The sequence below is a fragment of the Halichoerus grypus genome, chromosome 1, assembly GCF_964656455.1.
Source record: "Halichoerus grypus chromosome 1, mHalGry1.hap1.1, whole genome shotgun sequence".
NCBI classification, from domain to species: domain Eukaryota; kingdom Metazoa; phylum Chordata; class Mammalia; order Carnivora; family Phocidae; genus Halichoerus; species Halichoerus grypus.
In genome coordinates, this window is record NC_135712.1 from 102,623,012 (window position 1) to 102,646,572 (window position 23,561).

General features: G+C 36.7%; 1 protein-coding gene across 3 annotated transcripts in view; it reads right to left on the reverse strand.

The window, feature by feature from the left end:
• LOC118551455 (IQCJ-SCHIP1 readthrough transcript protein) overlaps window positions 1-23,561 on the reverse strand; it is a 737,664-nt gene that overhangs the window by 349,883 nt on the left and 364,220 nt on the right. The gene's annotated exons all lie outside the window — the stretch shown is intronic.

Sequence of the window (23,561 nt, forward strand, 5' to 3'; positions counted from 1 at the left end):
AATCCCAGGACCCTGGGATCATGACCTGAGCTGAAGGCAGATGCTTAACCCACTGAGCCACCCAGGCGCCCCTCATGTTGTCTGTTCTTAACACACACACACACACACACACACACACACACACACACACACATGACAGTCTGAACCTTATAATTACAAGAATTGTCAGTGCAAAGTCATCTTCTGAAGCAACCCGAAGAGACCTCTGCTCTGCAGGAGGTGCCTCCAGCTCATTCTCACCGGCACACCCTTCAGGAGTCCACACCACGTGGCAGACAGTGTTAGCCAAACAATATCTAGTCTCCCCTCTTCCTTACTACTAGAATCCCAATTTCACCTGGGGCAATAATATGTCCACTTAAACAGTCCCTCCAGACTCCCTTGCAGCTAGGGGGTGGCTCTGTAACCCAGCTCTGGCCTATGAGATACGAATAGAAGTGGCCACCCCAGCCACTTTCTTCCTTCCTGGAATGTGTTTGCACGGTGGCCACGAAGACAAAAGCTACACACTGAGGAAGAAACAGCAGGTACATAGAGCAGCTCATGCCACTGACAGTGCTGCTGGGTGGCTGAGCCTGCTCTGGATTGTTTTCCCCATGTCTTCTGTTGAGATCAATACATCCTCACGTGTTTAGTCTGGATTTCTGATACTTGCTGCAGAAAGCAGATCACGGACTGCGCCACTTTCCTGAGGCAATGCCTTCTTTTGGCCTTGCGTTTCTGAGACTTCAAAAGTAATCAGAACTTTAAGTTCCAAAGGCAATGGTGCACATACCTAGCATTCCTGGGAAGTAGCGACTGTTAAAGCTTTCTGCAGACTGCATATGGGTGTTGAGGGAAAGGGCTTACTGACCCGTCTTCCAGAAGGGCAAAGATAGTAACGAGGTTGGCAGCTCATATCCGCATAGTGCTGCTACAATATTTCACAAAACAATGCTCCTGCCATTTATCAAGTCCCTACTATGCATTGGGAACTTTTGAGAAATTAACTCTAAATTCACATGACAACTCGGCAGCAGAGGTGTTATGGTGCCTGTTTTACAAGTAAAGAGACAGAGTAACTCGCTCAAGGTCACAGAGCTAGTAAATGAAGAGCTGGGACTCAAATCCTCCACTGGATGCCCAAACCCATGCTCTCTCAAAAATGTTTCCCATAAATATATTACTTTATTTTCCCTCGTAACCAGTCCATAAGGATATTTCCCATGTTATATAGGAGAAAATAAGTACTCAGAAATGATTAGTTACGGGCCTCAAATCTCACAACCAATCATTTTATGTTCCAAGAGCACCACTTCTTTTACTCCACCAAAATGTAGCCCTTCAGAGGTTTCTGGAATGCCGCCCCACAACTGAAATGTATTAAGTGTTTACTAGGTGCCTGGTACCTTTTACAGATGAGGAGACTGACGCTCAGAGATGAGGTAATTATTCAAAGTCACCCAGAGGAGTAAGCGGGTGGCTGGGCATCTGAGCCCAGGGGCTGGCTCCTCAGTGTGTCTCATCAGTGTCTCACCACCTCTGTGCCTCTCAGACACTATAATGCCATTCTGAGATAAGGGGCAAGTGGGGGAGGATGGCTGCCCGGGAACTGTGAGGGAGCAGGGGGAAAGGATTTCCTGAAATTTCCTTAGAACCAAAGTCTGATTTTGAGATCTCTGCTCTGTTTGGCCCAGAGGGAAAGCTGAGGCATGTTCCTCAAGGTCAAATATATAAGGTACTAAAGACAGAGCTGTGAAATTACTATCTATGTCTTGGATGTAAAATGTCCATTTACTCTTTAAAAACCAAAAGGGAGAAGAGAACCCAACACATTGCAAAACTAAACGTTATCATCCTTAATAACCCAGCTTGGAAATTAATGAGCTGTAGGAATCGAAAGAGTCATTTTGCTTTGGCTCAGGCAGAAAACACTGATGGAATTCTGTGCCAATGCGTTGTAGAGCTTTGTAATTATTCCCCTAAATGGTCAATAGTTTTAATTCCTATATAATACGTGATTTTAATCAGCCTAGGCAACTGTTTATGTAGGTTTTTTTGTTTTTTTTTTTGACAGAAGCTGCAACATGAGCGATACTTAAGTAATGCCTCTCATTTGATTTTTCAAAGAGGATAAAATGCCTGTATTTAAGAAAACAAAAAGTCTTCTTTGGGTTATATCAAGAAAATATAGATGCAGTCCCTTCATACCATGCAATGACACTGAATTCTGATTGTAATTTAGAACAACTTCTTGGCATCAATCGGCCATTGCCATTTTATGTCACTGAGATTTTTGTCTGCATTTGGAAGACCCCAACTACCATGCAAAATTGAACTCTGGCCATCATTACCTCTGCCACAGTAGGTCTAACTACATGGATGGCTTCTTTAACTGAATTTTCACTTTTCAACCAGTTTTAAATGATGTCATATTGATATAGCCTAAGGGTAAACATTAGAATATACTATGATTTTAATAAAATCATGGCAAAATTTTAATTTGTATTAAATGTTTGATAAATGAGGCAAGTAGTTAGTTGAATGATCTGGTTTACCAGCTAACCTATAACATGTATGAGTCATAATTTTCAACTAATCAGAATATAATATAAACCCCTGTGATTTTGCTTGTAATGTGATTGGTGATTGATTCTGTCCTTTTCCTACCCCCATTTTTAAAGACAGGAGGAAGCGATGCCTCTTTGGAGCTGTCTTAGTTCACAGTACGGTGTGTAGGTATTACAGAAGTTTGACCCTTTTCATTTCATTTTGTGGGCTTTTGAGGAACATTACAGAGCAGCTGAAAATACTGTTTTTTAATGCCCTGCACAACAAAGTGACCCCACATTTGGATTTTTTGACTCCAATAACCTCACCATAATGGGGTTTTGCTTTGCTCAGCAATAACAATAGTTATTATTTGTTGAGCAACTGTAATGTGTCAGAACATTATAAACATATATATAAAGAAGTACTTATACATATATAATATACATATATACATATATAATATACATATGTAATGTTTATATATTTATTTATATTTATGTTTGTGCATTTATTTACATACATAAATCCATATACAGCCATGCATAGACAGTACATCAAGACTCATTTATATGGGAGGCAAGTATATATTTGAAAAACTATCAATTTTATGACAAATTTTATTTCCAATTAATTCCAAATACCAGTGTGTCTCTATTTAGTAGAAACAGAGTGCAAGAAGTTTAAAAAACATATTTCATAAGCTTTCTGGAAAACATTAGGTTGTTTTCACTTCTTCCACCACTTTCTGCCGATTAAACTGAATTATATTTGGACCCGGTAAGGAAAAGGAAATCATTATGTCAAGCACTCCTTTGTCTTTCAGTTAGAAATCACAAAAACAGCATCTATGATAGGGAAGGGTAAATGACAAGAGCAATTTGAGTGCTCATAAAAGTTATTCCTAAATTTGAATTAGTTTAGGAAAAAAAAATCCCCCCAAACAGCTGTTTGGTTAATGGCTAGCGAAAAACTGTGGGAGCTATGTCAGCGATCCCCAAATTGCAGCTACACTAATGGCTTGGGAGGCTGCTCTGAAGACAGATAAAGTATATTGGTCACATTTTATGGAAAGTTACAAATGGTAGGAGTCCTGACCTGCTCCTCAATCAATCTTCAATCACCATAGGCAGTCCAGATAATGGAGGCCCCCTTCCCATCTCTCCCTTTCTGTTACCCCACGGCCCCTGATCCCACTGCCTGGGCATCTGCTCATTTGCCATTGCACAAAAATGGACTACTACTCACTATCAGGCACAACCAGAAATGTGACTGCCTGCCCTTTCTCCACTGTCACTTAGCCTGCCCTGAGGTGGGGGCTGGAGGGTAGAAGAGGCCATTTGATCTTCATGTTGATCCATTCATGAATCGCTCTCCCATCTTAAATTTTCTTGCATTTCAGAGGTAGGGGATAGGGTGGGCATTTGGCTGTTTATGTCTCTTTTTTTAATCCATAACAGCAAAAGCATACATATACTAGAAAAACAAATTCAAAATATAAACGATTTCTATTACCAGCTATGAAATACATATTTATGTAAACTACCTAATAAGAAATACTTCTGCCATAATTTTCACACTGCTTTATAATTAGTACCCGTAGGTCAGCGTACTCAGTACGATGATTAAATTCATGAGCCACATTCAGCTGAGTCTCTCTTGGCTCCTACTATATCTCATGGAATCATTCAAGGCTTCAGTAGCTTGTTGGAAGATTCCCATGCAAGAAATACTCAGAATTTAATTTTAAACTATTTACAGTTTAGGATGGATTTTTCTCTCTTTTAAAAAGGTATTCATGTCTTCTTGAAGGAAGGGCATGCCCCTAATATAGTTAGGTGCATTCTTTCACCTAAGTGGGCAAGACAGAGACAATGGCTTCATGAAGAATCACAAGTAGCATAAGTGTGTGTGTGTGTGTGTGTAAGATTGACATTAGTGCTGAACTCCCTTGTCTCCAACATTCCTTTCTCAAAAAGTTTTTGTAATGACATCAAGATGAAATATAATTTATGTAAAGACTCACGCACAATGCCTGACATGAGTAGGAACCCAATAAGTATCAGTTTCCTAATCTTTTTTGGATCCCTCTCCCATCCCCCATCCAAGCATACACCTATGTGTACACGTACACGTACACATAGACACACACACACACACACACACACACACACACAACTGGCTAAACATTTAGCCCTAGCTCATTCAAGGCATGCTGGCTGCCAGTCAGCGCTTTTATAAGTCATCCTCCCCAACCTCCAACTTATTTTGTCTCACTCTGCCTGATTTTCTGAAATTCCCTGGAGGGACTAATGGGGAGGACACCTTGTGCTTTCCTAATAGGCTATTAGGTTAAAAGTGGGGGAAAAAGGCATTATCTTCTTCTGTGATACAAAATAAACAAGTAATGTTAAGTGTAGTAATTACTGTTTTCCCAAATCACAGCATGCAGCCAAATGCTTATAAAAGGCCCAGGCATGAATTACATGGTTCTTTCTTCCCAGATTGACCTGCTGCAAAATCAAAACAAGGGAGGTCAGCCAGTCCCACCAAACTGTAGCTACTCTTACCTCTCAGAGCTCAATTGTAGAAGAATGGGTTGGTGATAGGGTTGCCAGATTTAGCAAATAAAAATACAAAATGCCCAGTTAATTTTGAATTTCTGATGAACAATTTTTTAGAATTAGTATGTCCCATACAATACTTGAGACAAATTTATACTAACTTTTTTGTTACTTATCTGAAATTCACATTTAATGGGAATTATATATTTAATTTGCTAACATTAGTTATTGAATATGCAAGAATTAGATTATTAGGTTCACTCTTAGTGATCTTTTAAGAGCTCTGGCCTGTATCACCAAAAAACATTAAAAAATAATTTATATGCAGATAGCTCTCACACTTAGGGTACCTAAGAATCATCTGCAGGGTTTTTCAAAAAACACAGTTTTCTGGGTCCCCATCTCCAGGATTTCTGATACAGTAGGTCTAGGGTGGAGCCTGAGAATTTGGATTTCTAGTAAGATCCCAGATGCTGCTGATGCTGCTGGTCATAATAGACATCAAGATGAACTTTGTATACCCAGGTCATCATGAGACAGTCTTACACCATGAAAGAGCCTGGTTTAGCTAAAGAGGAAGATGGAGAAAAAGGAAGAGGGCAATGTTTGATGTGGTTCTTTCTAAATGAGAAGAGGTAGTACTCAGTATTTTATACAGAAACAAGTTTAAATTTTCCAAAGCCATCATCCATCTAAACCCTTCTCAACAAGCCATGATTTATATTGAAGTCAGCCTAAAAGCAATAAGAAAATTATATTTATCTCACTATGATTTGGTAAGGAAGGAACACGTGAAACAATGAGTACTCTTAAGACCAAATACTACTAATGGCATCTTCTGAGGGAGGAGCAGTTTCTAGAAATTTGCAACAATATTAGGTCAAGAGATAATTTATACATACACTTACACTATATATATCTTCCATCCTTACTTCTTTCATGATGGAGCATTTTTTATTCCCAACTTCAAAGAAAAATGGATTTCACCATGATCCACTTAAGCAGCTGCAAGTGGGGCAGGCGGCTGAATGTGCCATGTTCAAGGGTGCTAGTTATTGGAGGCCACAAGCTTAGCCAATGGGGCCTATTGTTCTCTCTGTTCAGAAGGGTAGTAGGCTTCAGAGTCCACATGATCTACATGGGAATTCTGGGGTCTTGGCTAGTTATTAGCTGAGTGATCTTGAGAAATTCTCATAACCTCTCTGAGCCTAATAAGTTTCCCCAGTTCCAAAGCATGGATGGAAAACATTTTTTTTTTTTTATACAGCATGGTTGTGAGGTTTCAAGAGATGGTGTAGGGAAAGGAGCCCTGAAGAAAGCCTGGCACATTAGAGGCTCTGTGAACTTTAGTTTCTATGGACCACAAAACCCAATTTTTCAGGGGCACTTTGAATCTGAATCATAGATGCTTGTGAGCATTTTTATCTCCTACACACATATCCTCATAGTTGCTGAGTCTTCTCCTCCTCCTTAGCTTTTTCTCTGACCAAAAATACATGCCTTTTTTGGTAGGCATTTGTTTTAAACAGCAGAAAATGGCAAGTTATTTCAAGAAATCTTCAGTGTATAGAGAAGCTAACATTTAAATTATATTAATCATTTCTTTGTCTGTCATCTTTTGCTCTATAGATCCTGTCAGCTGCCAAATCAGGATGGCTGGAGTCTAGTCTCCTTCTCTCACTAATCAGACTTTTGCCCAAGAGCCAGCTGACTAACTTCCTTGGGCCTCAGATTTCTCATCTGTGAAATGTAGGGGGAGTGTTGACCTAACATTCAGTGAAATCCTTCTTTTAAGATATGGCTTGTAAGTCTAAATATCCAGTGTTAAAATGTAATTTAATGAAATAAAAACAAACTATCCAGCCAGTTATGTACTATTATGAAAAATAAATGATTTGAGTATTTAAAAGCTAAGCAACTTGTCTAACCATATACAGATTCAATCTGACTATATGTAGGGAAGAAAAGGGGCAGCCTTCTTGGAATATTGCAAAATTTATGACATAAAGGCTATTCCACATTCTGAACACAGAATCCTGTTGTCTTAGCCTTTTTGTACACGTTCTACAACTATGCCAATGGCACCTGGGAAATTCAGCATCCCCAGACCCAGAATTTAAAATTTTGAACTTTATTTTTATCAAACATTTGGGGGGTTTTTTGGTGTTAAAAAAAATAAAACATGAGAAAATTTGGAAAATACAGAAAAATGTAAAAGGAACATAATCATTAATAATCCCTCTCTCTTCCTCAAAAAGTTGAAAATAGAACTACCCTATGATCCAGCAGTTGCACTACTGGGTATTTACCCCAAAGATACAAATGTAGTGATCCAAAGGGGTACATGCACCCCGATGTTTATAGCAGCAATGTCCACAATAGCCAAACTATGGAAAGAGCCAAGATGTCCGTCGACAGATGAATAGATATAAAGACAGATAAAGAAGATGTGGTATATATATACAATGGAATATTATGCAGCCATCAAAAGGAATGAAATCTTGCCATTTGCAACGACATGGATGGAACTGGAGGGTATTATGCTGAGTGAAATAAGTCAATCAGAGAAAGACATGTATCATATGACCTCACTGATATGAGGAATTCTTAATCTCAGGAAACAAACGGAGGGTTGTTGGAGTGGTGGGGGGTGGGAGGGATGGGGTGGCTGGGTGATAGACATTGGGAAGGGTATGTGCTATGGTGAGTGCTGTGAATTGTGTAAGACTGTTGAATCACAGACCTGTACCTCTGAAACAAATAATACATTACATGTTAAAAACAAAAAACAAAAAACAAGAAGAAGATAGCAGGAAGGGAAAAATTAAGGGGGGACATCGGAGGGGGAGATGAACCATGAGAGACTATGGACTCTGAGAAACAAACTGAGGGTTCTAGAGGGGAGGGGCATGGGGGGATGTGTTAGCCTGGTGACGGGTATTAAAGAGGGCACGTACTGAACGGAGCACTGGGTGTTATATGCAATGAATCATGGAACACTACATCAAAAACTGATGATGTAATGTATGGTTATTAACATAACATAATAAAATTTAAAAAAAATCCCCCTCTCTAGAGATAATCATTGTTAAAACTTTGACATTAAATTCTAATCCCTCTTCTCAATTTTTTCTGTTAGCATAGCATAATATATAACATTTGACAACCTGTTTTTCTGGCTTAACATTGTATTAATATGTGTGGATTTCCTCATGTTTTTAAAACCTTTGTAAAACTGCTGCATAACATCTCATTATATATATTTATTATAATTTATGATAATACTTTATGTTGGGACTTTAGGAAATCTTTTTTTCCATAAATAGATCAAATTTTTGTTTTGCTTTATTTTATTCTTGGTGGTATAGTCTATTCATCACAGTGCATAATAGCTTAAATAAAAATTAAAACCACTGAATCTGCTTTTGTAAAACCTTGCTGTAACCAGCTATTTAGAACCCGTGTCAACAAAAGGCAGCCATTCCCTCCCCAACCACAAATGAAAAGCCCTCTAAAAGGGAATCTTCAGTTGAGGTACTTAAGACCTTATAGAAAAAAATAGGGCTGGAGGATGGAGATTAAAGGCATTATAGATATTGACAATAAACTCTACCCACTATGACCTCAGGATTATATCAATGGCATGCTATATATTGTAAATTAATGCTAGTGGGTACAATACAACCAATTTGATTTATCATCCCTTGACTGCATTTAAACGTCTTGGATTCTCTTTGAAGTCTCATTAAAATGCCTGAAAGTCACTTTGAGTTGTCACAAATGGGCTGCCCACTGAGAGGCATAGTTGTTCTCTGACTGGCCCTTCAACCCAAGATGCTTTAAGTTTTTCCAGCTCTGAGCTGTTAACTTCCAGAGGCTTCCATATCCTGTTCAGGCCCCAAATGGCAGCTTTGAGGCACAGCCCCTCAGTCTCTGGCTTACACAGCTCAGCATCTGACTTCCTACAGATACAGAAGTGCAGATCCCTGCACGGTTTACTTGTCCACAGCTTCCTTTATTTCTCCTAAGACTTCATTATAAAAGTTTCAACTCCTGCCATAACTTTTACCTTACTTCCTGTTTCTATTCCCAGAGCTCTCAAATTCTTCTTTTCTGGGACGCCTGGGTGGCACAGTCGGTTAAGTGTTTGACTCTTGGTTTCAGCTCAGGTCGTGATCTCAGGGTTATGGGATCAAGCCCCCAGTCAGGCTCTGTGCTGAGTGTGGAGTCTGCTGGAGATTCTCTCTCCCTCTCTCTCTGCCCCTCCTGCTCATGCTCATTCTCTCCCTCAAATAAATAAATAAATAAATCTTTTTAAAAAAATTCTTCTTTTGAGTGACTCCAAGATAATGGAACAACATTTTTGACGTTGCCAAAAAGAGATGCAGAAGTGAGACCACATTTATGAAAAATTTAAGAACAAGAAACGTAAAGGTGGGTAGTGGGTTTGAGGAGAAAGTTCTATATTTGTCAGCATGAAGCTTTTAAAAGAAAGTAAAACCAGGGCGCCTGGTGGCTCAGTCAGTTAAGGGTCTGACTCTTGGTTTCAGCTCAGGTCATGATCTCAGGGTCCTGGGATTGAGCCCACCTTCATGCTCCATGCTGAGTGAGGAGTCTGCTTGAGGATTTCTCTCCCTCTTCCTCTCCCTCTGCCCCTCCCCCCCTAAAACGAATAAATAAATCTTTAAAAAAAGAAAGTAAAACCAGTAAGTAAATTAGCTCGTATCAATGCTTATTTTTATCGAGATGCAATTTAAATACTACAAAATTCTTTCTTTTAAAGTATACAATTCAGCAGTGTTTAATATAGTCACAGAGCTGTGCAATCATTACTGCTAATTCCAGAACATTTTCCTCACTTCCTCCAAAAAATCCTGTACCCATTAACAATCATGTCCCATTCCTCTCTTTCCCCAGCTCCTGATAACCATTAATCTATTTATTATCTGCATGGATTTATGAACTGTGGATATTTTCTATAAATGGAATCATGCAATATGTAGTCTTCTGCATCTTTTTTCTTTCACTTAGCATAATGCTTTCAAGGTTAACCCATGTTATAGCAGTACTTCATTTCCTGTTTTATGACTGAATAATTTCATTGTATGATACACCATATTTTGTTTATCCATTTATCAGTTGATGAGCATTTGGGTTTTTTCTGCATTTTATATAATGCTGCCATGAACAATGTACAAGATTTTGTATGGGTGTATGTTTTCTATTCTGTTGGGTATATACTTAGGAGTGAAATTTGCTGGGTCATATGGTAGCTCTTTTCAAGGAACTGCCATATTGTTTTCCAAAGAAGCTGTATCATTTTATATTCCATCAGCAATGTGTGAGGATTTCAATTTTTCTGCATCCTCATCAACACTTGGTATTTTCCATCTTTTTTTTGTAGTCATCCTAGTGGGTATAAAATCGTATCTCATTGTGGTCAAGGCTTAATCTTAAAATAATAGTCAAAAGACATCCTAGGATTGGTATAGGAGACATTCAATTTGATAATCTGTACTGGAGGTTTCTGACTGGTGTCCCCTGGGAGCCAGATTTGGCCAGTGGATGGGTTTTGTTTGACCATTAGCTGGGGCCTGAATTCTCCACTTCTTCACCTGCCTAAGAGGTTTCCCCTACCGTAGCTAACATGTGTCTGGGTTCACCCCTTCATGTTACCTGCCTGGCTCACAACTGTGGGCATGAGTTTGGGACCTCATCTATATTTCCTGTATTTGGCTGACTTTATTCCATTACTATTAAAACACTGTATCTGGATATAGTTTGGAAAATTTTTGAAATACTGAGTTTTGGAGATTAAGCTCTCTGAAATGGAAAATTTAAGTTAACCTACATACTTAATTTATAGGATATACTACAGAATCAGAGTCTTAAAATTGTTTCTCCAATTGTAGCATGTTTTGGCACATTATTTTGGGGATTGTGAAAGCTCACTGTCCAAAGACCACTGGGAACATACCTTGCAGTCACAGTCCATCTTACCTAATTGTGTTGCTTTCAGAATTCTTGAGGTTTGCTAAAAGACTCCATGGTCTGATAGATTCTATGAAATGGTCCAAAACAAGTCAAAGCTGAAATTACATTTATAAAACCAAATCACTGAGCCATTAAAGGTACTTTAAAACTGGGATATTTTGGTTTTGTATCCATAATAACAGGACTCTAGGACATCAGATAGATAGTGGAGACTAAAGATTACCAAAAAATGCTTCAAAGAAGATCAATACACTTACTAAGAGATAAGAAATAGCCTGTTTCAGAGTGAATTTGTGTCCATCAGAAACAAGTCACTTTTTAAAAAATTTTTAAATTTTATTATGTTATGTTAGTCACCATACATTACATCATTAGTTTTTGATGTAGTGTTCCATGATTCATTGTTTGCGTATAACACCCAGTGCAAGTCACTTTTTATTTAGACAATTTTTAACCTGTATTTTGGAATAAGAGGCTATCTGTACTGAAGATTGAAAGACAACTGGGGTGGGAAAAAAGGAGGGAATCAAATTATTCATAAAGAAGATGATCTTTTCAAAATATGTTTTATAATCTACTTAGCACTTGAAATATTAGCCATACCAGTTTCTTCTTGATTTCAGTGAATCTCTATTTGAAATTCAGTCTGTGGATACATCAAAAGTAAAATATCTACAAATCCAGATGCTCTGTCCATTCAATTTCTGGATTTAGATTTTTTAATGAACTTTTAGATTTTAGTGGGTTTTTTTTGGTTTTTATCTTCATATTTAGAATTTTGTAGTCACATTTCATGTAGTGTAGATCTCAGGGCATTAGAAACCTCTGTTTCTCAAATAAAATAGGTTTTTAGCCGCAGATACACGGCAACAATTGTACAGGTTGTAGCAAAATTTGCTATTAAGAATTAATAGGATTTCCCAAAGGACCTATTTTCCTGTCAAACCTAATCCTCATGATCAACAACTATAGCTCCAAGTAGTTCTTTATGATTTCCTTTATTCACATTTTTTCTAATCTTATTCTTACATACCCTCCAGGGTAAGTTTTATTACAAGAATTGCTGGCTTTTCTGCCAAAAAATAAACATGCTTTTATATTCAGATGACAAAGTAAGAAAGTCAACGTTGTTTTTTGTTCCTACTGTTATTTTTAAAAATATGGGCAATTTTTATAATTCTGATTTTTTTTCTCCAATTGCAGCCTAAAGCATTAACAGCAAATTGTCTCATCTTTTTCAATAATTGGCAATAAATTGCACAATTTTAGTCAATAATGTTCTGATGGACTTTAATAACTAATTTAGCCTATAACTATATGTACAACTAATATAACTGTTCCAAATGGACCTGGGGCAATATGTTTTTTATTGAGTTGAGAAAACAGAACCACATTCTGTTTCTAGTGTTTTTTCCATTTTTCTATATGATACAAAATAATGACCATGTACTGGGACTAGTCATTCAAATTTCTTGCTGCCTATTGTATTGATAGTTAAGTCCAAGCGAATCAGAGAGGACCAAACATTTGATTCAAGTGCATCCACTCTCTATGTAATTCCACAGGGTATACTCGGTTCTTCCACTGAGTCTAACTGACTTCAAGGTAGAGCCAGTCAAGAAACAGGATAGCCCTGCTGTTCCTCCACCCTCCATATATTCACGCAGAGCACACACTGGCTTTCCAGCTGGTCAGGTCAGAAAGACTGATGGAGCCCTCAACTTTGTAGCCCGAGGGAAATTTCCTTTGGCTTAGACTGGTGGTTGTTCATTCTCTGTCACATCTTCCACCCCTTCCCATAAAGCCTTTAAATACCTTCCACCCAAACATTTCTAAAAGGCATGTTTCATTAAGACTATTACAGAAAGATTGGAAAGGAGAAGTCATCTATAGTATTATCACAAAGACAGCCTAACACAATTACATTCACTTGTGTGTTTCAGGGAGTATGGCACATTGAAGCAATACAGGATAACAGCTCACAGATTGTCTGAGTTCAAATACTGGCAACTGCACTTCATAGTTGTGTGACTTTGGGAAAGTTACTTAACCTCTCTGTAGCATAAATTCCTACAAATGACAAAATGAAAGTCATAGAGTTATAAGGATTCAATGAGATATTGCACAAAAAGATTTTAGAATACTGCCTGTCAGCTGTATAAGCATTTGCTGTTATCCCCACAGCAGTATTTTCTGTCTTTTTCCTCTACTGCATGACTCTCGAAAGACATAGTTGAGCAGATAATATGCACACAAGGTTGTATTATGCTTGTTTCATTTAAGATCATAATAATTATTTCCCATGCTGTTTTATAGTTTGCATAATTAAAATTGTAATGACTGCATACTATTCTATCTAGTACAAGGGTTAACATTTAAATTGATATCCCTTTCTCATTATTATAAATAATGCTATCATAAATATTTTTATGTAAATATTGTTTTCCTTTACTTACAATGTTAATAAAGGCAAAAAATGACCAGAAGAGGGAATGTTTTTTATATTTCTTAAGTGTCTTTCAGAATGGGATGTACAAATTTTTACCATCAAGAGCAAGAAAAGACCTCATAAAATTACTGTATACGTAACAGAATAGGATGCTATGATCAAAATAATATGCATTTTTATATTTACCATATTAAAATATTTCCATAAATTTGGTTTGATGGTTATATTTAATTTTGTGACTGATATGATTAAGTATTTTGCCCAATTATCTGCTGCACAGTTTAATACTTTTTTATTAATTACATTGTAGTTAGGATAGCAAATGTATGACACTTTTTTCTTATTTTCTGGGAATGAATACCTTTTCTACTCAGTATTTTTCTTTTTAAAGTTTTACTTATATGAGAATGTATGTTCTAGACAGCTAGCTCTATTTTGTCATTTATTTATAATATTTCTAAATTTTTAGAGTCTTGGCAAATGATTTTTTTTAAGATTTCATATTGATTATGTAAAAATCCATATAAAACTTATTTTACTTTATGTGAGGTATAAAACTAAATTGAAAAGTGTTCACCAGTTCATATTCTAAAACAATTTTCTGAAAACTCTTGTTTGTCTCCATTAGTTTGGTGAGAACTTTTTACCATATATTTAATTATCATGTAGAATGAAGTTGTGTTCATATCTTCTCTACTAGTGATCTCTCTATCCTCCTGTAAATGAGCCATTGCTTTAATTCTTTTGCTTTTGAATACATTTTAATATCTTATAGGACTGGAGGCAAACAACTCCTTTTCAGGAGGGACTTTTTAAGGTTCATCTTTTTTTTTCTTTTAACCACGTGTTTGTGTTTTGTTTATTATTTATTTAGGTATAATTCACATACATTAAAGTTCACCCTTTCTAGGTATATAGTACTATATGTGTGGACAAACTTAAATAGTTCTATAACCACCACCATCCCAGAAAGTTCTCTTGTGCCCTTTTGTAACTAGTTTCCTCTTCTTCTCTCAGGCAACCACTGGTTTGATATCTGAAACATACCCCAAAAGGACAGAATCATCAGATCCAGTTTACTATGATAGAACTAAGAATTAAATTTAAAAAGTGACTTAGATTCTGACAAATAAACCAAATTTAGCAAAATCAACTAGTACAATAGACCACGAAACTACACACTTCAAATAAGCAGTCACACTTGGAAACACTGAGGTCACAGAAATGGGGGGCTTCTTACATAAATGTGACAATACTTAACTGATGACTAAAAAAATGAGTTATTCAGTATAGTCTTAGGAGAAATGAGAAGAGAGAAATACGTAAAATGGATTAAATTATTACCAGCTCAAGGGTTCTCTATGCAAGAGACTTAAAATGATCAGTTTGGCTCAACATTCCACAATAACTCATCAAAATGTCAGACAATTGTGCTAGAAAGTCAAATGATTTAATTGTGTACTCAGGCATTTAAATGAAAAAGTTTGGTCAGTTTAATTGGTAAGACTTTCTACAACAAAACCAATTTGATCATTTTTTTCCCTTTCCATAATTTTTTCTATTGTTAAGACTTTGCCTTATAGAAGCACACATAACTACTTCTAATTATGTATTTCTATTTTTAAAAATTTTAGTTTCAAACATTAGTTTTAAAAGGGCAGCTGTTTATTTATTATGAATGTTAAGATTGGGGCTAGTTCTTCTTTGAAAGAAGACTTCTAAAATGAAAATGTGGAGATTTTATGTGTCATTTCTGGCTCTAACTACCAAAATTTTAAATGTGCATATATTGTTTGATTCCTCTCCCACTTCTAAGAATTTTTCTTAAAGGGATAATCATATAAGTGGGCCAAAATGAATGTAAAATGATGGTAACTATAGCACTGTGGTACTTTTTAATAGAGAAAAACGGGAAACAACTAAAATGTCCATTAAACAGTTTATTAAATTGTGTTAATATTTATATAATCAAATGTGATAAGCTCATTTAAATATAATAAAGTTTTTTTTACATGGAAAGATATTTATAGCATATTGTAAATTTTTCAATGACAAAATGCATGTACAGTATAATCTTATTTAGGTCATATTAGATAAGTGTGTGTGTGTGCACATGCATGCACATAATGAGAGAAACAAACAGAAAGGCAAAGATATACAGAAAACTTTGGCAGGAACTTAGCCAAAATATTAACAGAGGGCTATATGTTAATTAAAAAGTTAGACTTTGGGTGATTTTCACTCTTCTTATTTTATTTTGTTTACTTATTATTTAAAGTTATTTTTCAGTTGAAGTAAATAAAAGAGGTAGAAGTGGTAGCAACAAAGGAGACCCAGAAAAAATGGTTGAAAAAATTTTTAAAAACTGGAGGAAATATTAACATGATAATTAATCAAGGAGAGAAAATTAAGGAGGATGTGCTCAGGGCCATGGCTGGGTGGATGACTGCTATTTTATTTGCAGTTGTAATGTTCATTACCTCTACTTTATCTACTAATTAATAAAACCCTAGTCCTCTCTCAACCTCTAGTTCAAATCCTACCGCTCCCTTGAAGAGTTGACTTACCATGCAACCCACTTGTAAGAGCTCTCTTTTCTGAAATTAAGTCAAAAATAATGTTTCATTCCAAATCCAGTAATCGTGTACCTCCTTGAATCACCTCCATAAGAGTATTTTCATCTGTCACTTAAGCAATACGTCATTAAAATAGTTTCAACTTCTGGAAGGCTCTCCTTTTGCTAGGCACCTTTTCAGTGCTTTATAGAGTTTTAATTCTTATTATGGACCTATGAGGCCTATTTTCTTACCTCACTTTTATGGATTGGAAACTAAGTCTCAGAAAATCTTGTTGGAGGTCACAGTGTCAGAGTTGGAATTCAAACTCATTAAGATTTCAAATCTCACGTTCTTAATGACTGCGAAATATTGTATTTGCATGTATCTTCTATTTTCCCCAATTAGATTATAATCTTGAAGATATATCTCTATGTTGTTCCTAGTCCTGAACCAAGTAACATTCAAATGTTTGTTTGCTTGTTTGTTTGTTTTACTTACTATGGTATAATTGTTTTTGAGAGGAAAATACTTATTTTCTAAAAAATTCTTTCTATAAATAAAGATGTATAACACTGCACATAATACAGAAATGCATAAGGGAAAATAATTAGCTCAATTATTTATTAACAAGTGTCATATTTAAACTTTTGTTAAAGTTAATTACTCATTTTATTTAAGTCAGTAATGCCTGCTCATTGGTCTATTTAAATAACTTGAGCTTTTCATAAATGAATTTCCTTCATCTTCTATTTGACAATGGGGACTCAGGCCAAGCCAACCTTTATATCAACATCTACCATCAGATCTTGCTAAACCAACAGTGATTATCCTTTACAGCATTAAACATAAAACAAAATGCCTTAGAATTAGCCTGATAATTTTATTTCTCCTGTGGCATTGGATTACATTTAATCATTAACTATAACATAAAATCTTATTTCAGGGTATGGAAATATTTATTACAACTCAAAGGAAATATTGACCTTGGCTGTGCCTTAGCCAGTATTTATTCTCTTATTCTCCCTGGTAAATAAATTTCGGTATTTACTTAAGCAGAAATCAAGATCTATTTACTATAAGTCTAAGACATCTCATTTAATACTACATCATGTGGTCATACATTATCCATTGACCAAAACTGTTAAAATGCTTTTTACCTCCAAAATCCTAACTATGGGTCAAAATTAATTCTTTCTTTCACACACATACACATGCACTCTCTCTCTCTCTCTCAAACACATCAAGCTGGTTGTTAAGAGAAAGGACAGTAAAATGTACATTTAAAGCATTTCTTTATCACACATTTCTTTTGTCCAGACTTCAGTTTGATCTCTGGCCAAAGAAACAGCAATGTTTCTTTGCACAGCAGCAGTAGAATACTCAGCTTCCTGACAGTGAGCAAAACCTTACATTTAGAAGAATCATCGTCTTGACGATACTCCTCTCCTCGTTTTTGGAGGGAGGAGGGTAGAATCCCTGGACTGAGTCCTCTAGTTGCTGGGGGGGGGCTGCCATCATGCAGGGAGAGAGCCTGTAGTATCTTGCTTTAGGAAGCATTCTTTCTGACATGAGTAAGAGATCCAGACTCTTATATCACCCATAGAAAAAACTATACTTCCAGCAAATATCCTGCAGTTCTTATACCACTGTTTCCATATGTATATTCTGGTATTAAATGCTTAAGGGAAAAAAGCAACACCATGGAGAAGTTTAGCTGTGCCCTATTCTCATGGATGAACACACAGCAAAGCAAACAGATGAGTCTGAATAAATGAAAATCAATACACTTGAAAAGGCTTCTTTCATTCAATTGATTCAAGCTCAACGGGTAATAGCACAGCAGAATATGAAATGGTGTTAACGTGGCCCCACCATAAATTCCATTTACAGGAAATACAGTAACTAAAGTGGATAAAAGCATGAGGGATTTAATGAACCATAATGAACTCTTTACCATGGACTTTTATAAATGCCTTTAACATGGTCTTATCACCATGCCATTTGAACTTTCAATGAGGCAAGATAACACTTTATGGTATGTATATTATTTTTCAAAATCTAAGAGGTTAGAATGACAAAACATTATTCTTGTCTTCAGAGTTAAGAAACATGGAATGGAATCTTATTTATAGAGAAGAAATGCAAGTCACCAGGAGTGTCATTTATTGCTCAGGATCACAAAACAACTTGGTGGTCAAGCATTCACCAGAACTCAGGCAATTCACAGCCCAGTTTGCTTTTCCTCTACAAGTCAGTTTGGAGATGATGGAATGACATGTGTGCAGACAGTTCCCAATGCCTAGAGAGGTTGTGAGAGGGAAACAAAGCCGCAAGAGTCCAACCAGCTGGTTCCTAGATCAGATTCCCTCACTACAGCTAAAACTTTTTGAAATTCTGATACAGGAAAAGGAAAAGACCCATATTTTTTTTTAACTAGCAAGTCCATTTCTGGGAATACAAACTTGCAAAACAGTCTCACATGTATACAGACATAAATTTAGATAAGGATGCTCATTTTGGCATTGTTTACAATAGCAAAATTTACAAACAACACAAGTGACCATCCATGTTAAATGATTATAGCACATCCATACAATAAATTACAATAAAGATGTTCACAATGCACTTTTAGGTATGAACAGCCAGGTATACTAATAAAATAATATACACAGAATGATAGTATTTATATTAAAAAACAAAAACTTTTATATGTGTTTCTGATATAGCTCTCTTTCTGTTCTGATCTTCCCACCACGTCATACTTCTGGATATGGGGACAAGGGAAAGTTTTGGGGAGTAGAACAATTGAGTGTGACCTTGTAAGATTGGGAAAACGTATTTTAGTGGCTTTATTCTTTTGGTAAAAATGATACTTCATTATTATGTAACATAATGCCTACGAATATGGTCTTTGGAGGTAGAAAGCCTGAAATTTGAATTCTATCTCTGTCTCTTACTAGTGGTTTGACCCTGGGAACATCTCTTCAATCCCTAGCCCTCAGTTTACTCTTTTATGAGGGTGATGATAACCATCCTTAAAGTTTGGGTGTAAGGACCAAATAAATTATTATTATTATTATTATTAGAGAGAGAGAGAGCACGTGCAAGCGGGGGGTGGGAGGGAATAGGCAGAGGAAGAGACAGAATCTTAAGCAGGCTCCACACTCTGAGATCATGACCTGAGCCAAAATCAAGAGTCAGAGGCTTTAAACAACTAAGCCACCCAGGTGCCCCAGGACTAAATAAATTATTAAATGCAAAACACCAAACACAGTATTTGGCAACTAGCTCTCAACAAATGGTCACTTCTACAATTGTGGTTACGTTTATAAAAATTCAAATTAAATAGGAAAGTACCAAGTACAAAGTAAAAATCAACTAAATTCAACCAATTAGAATTTACCTCTGTTATTTGATGATGTGTTTCCAGAAAGCTCTACAAGTATATGTGCTTTAAAAAAAGGTATTTATAAAGTATTATATAACCTACTCTTTTGATTCACAATATTCTGTAGACTTTCCCTGTGTCTATATAATAAGCTATATCTATATCATTTTAATATCTGTATTTCATTGGATACCTGCATTTCCATAATTTATTTAATCAATCTCTTATTGGTAGACCTTTATGTTGGCTTTAATTTTCTCTATTATAGACTTGACTACAATGAACATCCCTGTGCAAACATTTTCTTATATGTATGCAAGTATCTGAATTCAGGAGGGGAATTTTAATTAATGGAAATACCTGGGTGAGACGGTATTCCTGTCCTGTCAGAGAAAACGATATAAACTAGAGTTGAGGGGAAGAAAAGTTCCCAAGGGAAACAATAAAAGAAAAGAGTTTGACCTTTCTTTTATAGGCCATGGAAAGTCACTGAAGCTTTTTGAACAAAGCACTAACATGATCAGAACTAGGTTTTAGGACAGTTAAACTGGATGCTGTGGGGAAGTTGGGTGCAAGGAGGTAGAGAGGAAAGAAGTGAGAGCCATTAGGAGGCTACTGCCACAGAACAGGGGTGAGTTAATAAGAGCTTAGCAAGGGTGATGGTGGTGGAAATGGAGAGGGATAGGCTCCAGAGGCCCTGCAGATGCACAAGTGACAGGAGGACTTTCTTTGCAACATACTGGGGTCTTAGGCAGCAGGGAGGGTATTGAGGCAGGCTGGGGTAAGCTTCTAAGTGCAGTTTCTGTGTCTGCATCAGCACAGGGGCCCAGGGAGAGGTCTGGTAGGCTGTTCCCCAGATTGCTTACAGTGGTACCTCTAGTGGTAAAATTTCAGATGGTTTTCTTATTGTTCTTTGTGTTTATCTGCAATTGAAAATTTGTATAGTGAACATGTATATATTTATTTGGAAAGTAGCTATATATGCTTATTCTATAAACATTTGAACAATAGAGATGTATGTAAAGTAAAAAATAAAAAGATTCCCCTCACCCCCATTTCTTAGCAGATATTTTTAAGATCATAACTGTTAAGAGTTTGGTACTTCTGGGCATTTTTCCTTTATGTTTTCATATATGTGAAAATACACATATTTTGTTTTTTATAAATATGGATCATTCTAAATATCTAGTGCTTGCCACTTTGTTTTCTCCAGCCTCTTCTTTTCAGTGGTACCATGTGTTCCATAGTGTGGGCTTGGGTAACTGGGAGAATAAAATAGCAGCATTCTCAACAGATGTAAGGCAGTAGGCAAAAGAGGTAATACTGGAGGGAAGGTGAGCAATTAGTGGTAGATATTATGAGTTGGAAGCCCCAGGTGGACTGTTCAAAATGAAGGCATGAAGTTAAAAAAGAGAGAGAGACAGTTTTAAGAGATAGATACACAGAGAGGGTAGTTGAAGGCAAAGAAGGAATTAAAGTTGTGAAGGGAAGCCTGATAACCAAGACTCAAGTAGTATTTGTAGAGCGTCACAATGTGCCCAGCAGTGTGCTGACCATTGACCCCAGGGAACAATGCCTCCTAGTCAGAAGACTTGACCTGGAACTTTCTGCTGTTCCCAAATGCTATATAAACCTCAAGTTCCATGAACTTCTTGAAATAGGTCAAGTTGCAAAATGTCCACAGAATTTATATTATTTATACAGAGTCCCTTTACGCTCCATAGAATAATGTCCTACGACTTACTTTTTCAGCAAGTGTTTCAGAGGAACAATACAGATTTTCTCTCTAGTCTAAACTTCTGTGCATAAAAGGTCCTTCCCAATTAGCCTCAACCAACTTTTCCAATCTTATCTCCAGCCATTGTGCCACATAAACTTTGCCCATAATTCTCCAGACATATAGTGACCAACCATTCCAGTTTGTCTAGGACTGAGGGGATCCTGGGATATAAGATTTCTATTTTAAATAAGATATAGTCCCAGGACAAACTACCTATTTGCCTGGGACTAAAGGGTTCCCAGGACGTTTGACTTTCAGTGCTAAAACTGGAAGTCCCCGGCAAACTGGGACAAGTTGATCACCCTACCAAATACAAGAGGCCCTTTTGTACCTTCTATGCCCCCTCATATGCTGTTTCCTTTGTCTGGACTGTCTTTTGAGTCCTTCTTTATCAGATGAATGTCTTAATTTTCCAAGACCCATCCCAATTGCCCGTGGGGTTACTTTTGCTCAGCTTTCCTAGGTGGACTTATTTGATCCCTTTCTTTGGATCTTTGTGGGTGATCTCCATAGCTGTGTGCCTCACCAACATGACTTGATTTTCCTTTGAGGACTTCACGTTCTGTGGTTTGGATAGATGTGACCCCACCCATCCTCAGGGGTAGGTTCTGATTGGCTTAAGCCAATCCACGGACCCCATTCCTCAAGCATGGCAACTGTTCAGACAAAGGCATAGGAAAGAGTGAGAATCCTAAAATTTGTGGAGAGCTACTAGACACTTCCTTTTGTGGCACCTGGATGATATAGTGAGGCTATAAAGTCTGGAACTACTGATGGTATTTTGTAGCCCCAAGGGTGGTGCCAAGAGTTGATGGGAGCCACCATTAAGTTTGAGATGGTACCTTGTATTAGTTTGCTAGAGTTGCCATAGCAAAGTACCATAGACTGGGTGGCTTAAGCAACAGAAATTTCCGTTATTACAATTTGGAGGCTAGAAGTGTGAGGTCAAGATGTCAGCAGGGTTAGTTTCTTCTGAGGCCTCTATCTTTGGTTTGTAGATGGATGTCTTCCCTCTGTGTCTTCATATGGTCTTCCTTCTATATATGTCTATGTCTTAATCTCTTCTTATAAGATACCAGTGATACTGGATTAGGACTCACCCATATGACCTCATTTTAACTTAATCTCCTCATTAAAGCCCCTATCTCCAAGCACAGTCACATTGTAGGTACTAGGGGTTAGGACATCAACATATGAATTTTGGAACACAACTCAGCCCATAACATACCCATATTATAGAAGGTAAAGCAGAAAGATAAAGGAAAATCAGGACCTTTGTCTTACTTCTGAGCTGCCTTGGATCAGAAATATCTGTTTTAGTTATGTAAGCTAATAAATTAACTTTGCTGTTTGGGATGCCTTGGGTTTTAGTTGCAGTTTTAGTTTAGTTCACTTGCATTCAAATATTACTATTTAATACAGCCTCATCACGTGTTTTTTGGTTATATAGCACTTTTCACATACAACGATAATACTTTGTTCCGACGTCGACCTACTGCACTTGGTTGTGTGTAGACTTCTTCATGCAAGGACTCTGTTATTCATATCGCTTATCTCCAGCCCCTTAGACAGACTCTGTGATGTTTGTCAAATGAATAAACACTGATTCTCATTTTGAGCAAGAAGCCTGGAAGAGCAAGGCTAAGAAGTGCTCCTCTCAACCTTCATTTTATTCATTTTATTAACTTTTTGATTAGTATTTTCTGGGCCATAACCTTAAAATGGCTACAATTAAATCACTGAGCTTTGATCCCAGCATTATAAAACCACCACTGGGTCTGGAGACAAAGTACCTGGGATAACAGCAATCAGTGGCATAGGAACTTTTAGAGTGGTAGAATAATGGGCAGGAACAGCAAGCATGATTGAGTACTGTGTTTATAGAAATAGCAAATGTGCCTTCACTATATTTTGCATAATAAAAAAAGGAGAGAAGAGAAACTTACAATTATCTTTTTGAATTGTCAAATATATATGTAATTTTAGATGCCAAAGTTTAGAACAATGGTGAATAATATGCTCACAGAAATAGCATAAAGGTATTCAGTAAAAATGCAGAAGTACACATGAAGATGTATGTTAAAATGCATTTTTAAAAAGGTCTTATTTTTTTTTTTAATCAGAGCACAATCTCAGGGAAGTGCTGCACTTTCCAGGGAAAATGCAGCTCCCCCAGGATTTTGTTTTTTCATTCCAAAGCCAGATAAAAGAATAGTTTTACTCTTCTCTTTCTCACCTCTCTAGCTCACATGGAGTAGAGATTAATTCCTGAATGACATTTCACCATCATTTATTGTGT